Source organism: Struthio camelus, chromosome 1, assembly GCF_040807025.1.
Source record: "Struthio camelus isolate bStrCam1 chromosome 1, bStrCam1.hap1, whole genome shotgun sequence".
Lineage (NCBI taxonomy): Eukaryota > Metazoa > Chordata > Aves > Struthioniformes > Struthionidae > Struthio > Struthio camelus.
Genome location: NC_090942.1, coordinates 10,687,190 through 10,693,189, shown reverse-complemented (window position 1 = coordinate 10,693,189; position 6,000 = coordinate 10,687,190).

Below are 6,000 nucleotides of genomic sequence, written 5' to 3'. Positions count from 1 at the left end.
ACTCTTTTCCGGAATTAAAAGTCAGCGTGCAACAAGCCTAGAGAAAAATGTGAAGTTTTTTTTTTTCCCTCTTGAGGAAGAAGAAGTCCTAATCATTTTAAGAACATTCTTTGCTCCTTCTCTTTGAGGATTTCTAGTTGATAATTAGACAGCACTGCAATGAATATAGCTTTCTTAGTAAATAGCATAGGTCTTTGGAAACAATATACAGCGGATATAATGTTTTAAAAAAGTAAGTAAAATTGTACTCTGTGGAAGTCAAATGGTGTTTTCTTGCTCATTGTGATGGTTCTTGAATTTTGTTGGCTACACATTGCGAGGTGTTCAGAAAAAAAACCCTATATACACAAATCCCAATGAAACCATTCCCCAGGCAGATCATTGGTCTGAATTTGGCAAGTAAAGAAAATCATCATAAACTCAGGAGGTATTTTTCAACTATCCTAGAGAGGACTCTCTATACAGGTACTGTTCAATTGTTTGAAATTGTAGCCAATAACTTATCACTCTGCAAAGCAAATGTGCTCTCTTCAAATCATAGCCTGTCCTTTCACTATCTGCTCCTTGCCAGAGCCACTCAGAAATGCATGAGCAGGCTTCACACATCATGGCTATCAGGCACCAGTCGGACTTTTGCAAATGCATAGGAAATACATCCTAACCCCTGAGATTTTATAAGTGCTTGAACTACAGGCACTGAAAGGATTTATCTGCACACATCATCTTATTGAGATCTCTCGCTTCGGGAGAATAAAACATTATAAAAGTGTGTCATTTACCTGAATCCACTTTAAATATTAGTCAAGCTTCAAATGAAAATGAGACATTTCATTTTAGCAAAGTTGTGTCAAGTTCCTGACTATGAAACTCTAAACGGAGTCACAAGACAAAAGCATAAAAGAAGAAAATACACCCTAACATGTAATTCTAGCATCCAGTGTCTTGTTTTGGATGCCATTTACGATTTCTTGAAGGTTAGCATCAGCGGTAGAAGCAAACACAATGACCTAGGTGCACTCTACCCCCTAAGTAGTGCCGTTCAGAACCAAACTTTAAGTTTCAGTATTAGGGGACCTTCCCACTTCCTTTAATGAGACTGCCTATAAGAAGGCTATGCTGTCTCTCTTTGCTCAAAAATAGAAATGTCCTCCAGTTCTCCCCCATGTTTTTACTGTTAGAGTGCAGTGGCACTGCCATTCAGCAAAAATACAGTAATAAGACACTTCTATTCCCCCTGCCCGGACCTCTGAGCTTACACATGTAGTTTGTTCTTTACTCAGCATATCTTCCTAGATTAAATGGCTCTCCTGCTAGTCCTGAACTTTTCAAGGCAGCTGCTACAGTTTACACATATATTATTGAAAAGTAGTTACTCTACCTTCCATCTTATCAAACTTACAATCTCTGGTGAGCTCTCCATAGAGACCACACTGAATATATTAGAGATAACAGAGTTTATTAGTCTTCCAAACTACTTCAGATGCCAACATCTGCTGAAGTTAAGTGGAATATCAGACATTCCTGCTACTCTTTAAACACATATTCTAACTTTTCAAGAGAGAGAGGAGTCAGAATAAATAGAAAGTTAACGATGAGGTTAAAAAAAATGTAGTTGTGAGAGACTTTATTTAGGAGGGGCTACACTCAGCTGAAAAAAGCAAAAGAAATGGGACACTGTAAGAAGATTAAAAGGCTACAAAACAAAGCCGAGGTGAAAGGCCTAAGCAAGCAGGAAGATGGAACTAAACTCGCAACATGCAACTGAGACAGGAAGTTTTCAGAATGGTTAAAGATCTTTACTGCTGATGTTTGGACTGTAACTAGTACAATTTAATTCACATGGAGATGACTTGCAGGAGAGAAGCAGAACTTGCCGTCAGCTGGTTCCCAGAACTCCATGAGCTGTAGAAGTGGGTCTTCCCTGCCTATTTTCCATTTTACAACTTATGTGAGTCATAATGTTGTTTTTTTTTTTTTAAATTTTAAATTAGATATTTATGGTGTGAAAGATGTTATCAATATACATATTGCAAATGTTAACTGTTAAGTAACTTGTGCTAGGTAGGACTGTACTCATTAATTTTAGTGTCTTTGCACAGTATTAGGAAATGAATTAGCACTGTGTCCCTTGAAAATCTTGAATTAATGCTGACAGGAAGTATCAACCTTTAAGAAAATGAGCACATTTGTAACTATGTGCTGATAATTTAGAACACCTACCAATGAAGCCTCTCAAAGGCTACAAGCACTACTAAATTTAGAATCACTGCAGCCTTCCAGACTACAGAAATACAATTATAGCTGATTTTAAAACAAATTAAAACCAAGAGATTAATTGACATACTAAAGTCCTGAAGAAGTCTCAGGCTGATGTGGGGAAACTTATGGCTCGTTTGCTTCTATCCTTGACTGTCTTACGGGTAAGCAGTTCCCTCACTCACATCCCTTATCTGCCTGAATAAACTAAAAGGCCCTTTACTAGTTGTAGAAAACTGTTCTAAGAATTTTACAAACTGCCCATCACAGTAGAACATAAGACCTTCCCAAAAAATGAGACTTGCATAACTTAAAAGCCAAATGAATTATATAGTTTTCTGTTCTAATTATTTGATTCTTATCAAGTAGCTGTGTCTAGATTTCAGGTTTTCTCCTCATTTCAGTACTTTTAATTTGTTAGACAAAACAGGTATTAAACTCATGGGAGCACAAAGTAAAGTATGCTGGTACTGCTACCCATCTTAATCTCAGCTGGTCCCCACAACTATGGTTAATTGCCATAGTTATTCCCCTTAAAAGTACCTCTTAATGACACTGAATGATTATATTTGATGTGCAATTAAGGCCTCAGCTAACTGCTTAATATGCAAAACCATTCTTAGACATTTACTCAACTTTTTGAACTATTTATTCCAGCCTAGTTTCACGGGCAATTATAGATTGCCTGGCAATTGATTCAAAAATCAAAAAAGGAGGGCTAGATGCAAAGCAAATATAATGCATAGGTCATGACCAGTTCTAATTAGGATTAAGATCTCTTTTGCAAAGTCACTTTGTTTTACCTTTGGTAGTAAAGCCTTAGAAAACGCTAATATATTTTAGGGGCAATTTTTGCATTAGTAATTTATAATATAATCAACCTTCATACAGCTACTGGGCACTTTTCTCAAATGATACACTTTTGACATTTCATTTCAAATGCTCCAAACAAGTTTATATTGCAGAAATAGGAATATCAGGTGGAAGTAAAAAACTGATTTTCTGTAATTATATAAATGTTCACAGGAAGATATATTTATTCATACAAATAAATCCTTCACTCACTGGATTTAGTGAGCAAATCAAGATAATACTGGAACTACAGAATCGTCAGCTTGCTTTTGGGTTGCAAATGTCCGAACTGGGTGTTCTATTACCAACAGTAGCATGTGTAAAGTACAACTTATTTTTTTCCATAATTCACGTTTAATTGGAAGTGTTTGCTTGCTGATAGCTTTCCTCTAGAGGATAGCTTGTTTGGTGGAAACTCAGTGTAACGGTGGAAACTCAATTATTCAAAGGTCTTGAGGTCCCTAGGGACAAGAACCTCACTGTAGATGTCAAGGTTTGCTGACCCAGATTCTCCAAATGTAAACAAGAGGAGGCCAGGAAGGTTTTCTAAAATAAGTTGAGTTTCCTAAATAGGAACTGAAAAATTTAAGTGTCCAGACATACCCGTTAAGAGTTCAGCACAGAATACACTGTGCATGTATTTCTGTACACAGAAATGCGTAATACACTGAACTTGTTTTTGAAGGAGAACTCACCCTTGGCTGCACAATGAGAAGAACCACGGCTATCCACTTCAACCCATGTTAGTAGAACTAATTAATTAATCCAGATACCATAAGGCACTGTTTCCCAAACTTTTGATACCTGAGGCACACTTTTTTTCTATGTTAAAATTGATAGGACATAATAGATCCCCCAGAGCAGCCCTGACCCTGCCTAGCATAGCTAGAGAACAGTCCTATGACCAGCTGCTGGACCTGACATGCATGACGATCTGCTCCCCAGGGCCCCTCACTTTTGCCACGCTCTTTAGATTGGTTGCAGGGCAGAATGCCCTGGCCATCACAGCACACCTGTTGGGAACCACAAAGCATAAGAAAAAACAAGCAGGAGAACAAATTTTAAAACACCAACTTTTTATTTTATTATTCACAAATTCAGAGAGAAACCCTGGCCACACCAAAATAAGAGCTCATCCTTCAATTTTCATTCTCTATAATCTTGTTGAACAGAAGAGATGACAAGAAAGCATAACATCCAAGCAAAAAAACAAAAGGGGGGGGGGGGGAAACCATATTATGAGTAGATCGTGTGAAGTCTGAGAAGTACTACTAACTGCATACGTTCTCCTCCTCTCCTTCCCCTACTAATATGCTCTAGATCAGGAGCAACTGATAGCATTCAGCTGGGCTAAAGCCCTTGGAATCTGATCCCTGCATCTGATATTATTTTGGTACTTTCCATGACAGGAACTGGAACTAGCTGTCATCCTTCCCAGTCAGTTCCCTAAAGTTCCATGAGGCTGAGGCTGACAGTCAACTTTTCTGCAGAAGGTGTGCGGTTGTGGATGGGTTGTGTCGCCAGGTAAAGGAGCTACGGGAGGAAGTAAGCAAGGTGCGTAGCATCTGAGAAGACAAGAGAGAGATAAACAGGATATTCTCAGAGACCCTAAGGGATTGTAAGGGATTCTAGTTTCTATGTGCTCCAGAGAAACTGATGCCAATGTACTATGAATTACTTTTAAAGGGACAGCTGGCCAAGAATCTCCAACAGTATGTAAAAAAATTCATGGGCTGTAGATTTGTTCGAAAGCAAGAATAGGATCTACTGTGAAATTCTAAACGTAATTTGAAGTTAAAATGACACATCTTGATTTATCTTTTGCAAGTACTGCTACAAAGTATTGTTCTCAAAAACCTGAGCAGGTACGTTTCCTGTAATTCTTAATGAAAATAGTATTTCCAAGCACAGTAAAATAAACACTGCATCATATATCCCTGAATTATCTATAGTAGATCCCCGATATTGGAGAGAGAAATAATACAATGGGATGATTTTTTTTTAAGGTGGTTATTAAATGCCACCTTACACAGACTACAGGTAACTTAAATGAAATCAATGTATTTGAAAATCAGATCATTACTGAATATTATTGAACTATTTAAAAACAGTTAAAGTATACTATTGTTTTCTGTCCTTTCAAATACAGTAATAATTAGTTATTTGTGTGTGTGTGTGTGTGTGTGTGTGTGTGTGTGTGCGCGCGCGCACATACAGGACGGAGAGGGGAAATTCACAGTCCATGGTCTACTTTGGCATTAAAATTCTATACAGCTCATGAGGAATTTATGAAAGTAATAGGGTAAGTAGGGCATTCTTGATATCTGAAAATGCAGTATCAGTATAGCATTACAACATTATCTGGAGATTTGATCTCTGCTATGGACCAAAGTGTGATAGGAGCTCAAGAGCAGAAGCAAGCACAAATCTGAAGTCTCATAGCTGCCACTATTGACTCTTAATAGACAACACACAATTCACAGAATGGTATTCCCAGATGATCAAAACAAATTACCACATCAACCTGAAAGTCTTGCACATCTCAAATTATCAGGATTTGCAAAGCACAACATCATATAGCATAGATGCTAAGAGGAAGGGCAAATGATTACTTACTTGTAAAGCTTTAGCATTCCTCCTGCAGAGTTGCCAAGATATTTAAATGAAGAAAACAGTGTGCTGAACAAAAATAGATTAAAAAACTGCATCATTTTAGTTGGTTTTTTTGAGGGGTGTCTAAACAGGGTGCATCGATGATATATCTTAGAAACAACCTCATATTACTGGCACTGCACTCAGACTTTTGAAACAGCAATTAAAACTTTGAAGGGACTGTTAAAGCTGGTGATGGGATGATAAACTCTGATAGCAAAGCAAATCAAAATCTTCACT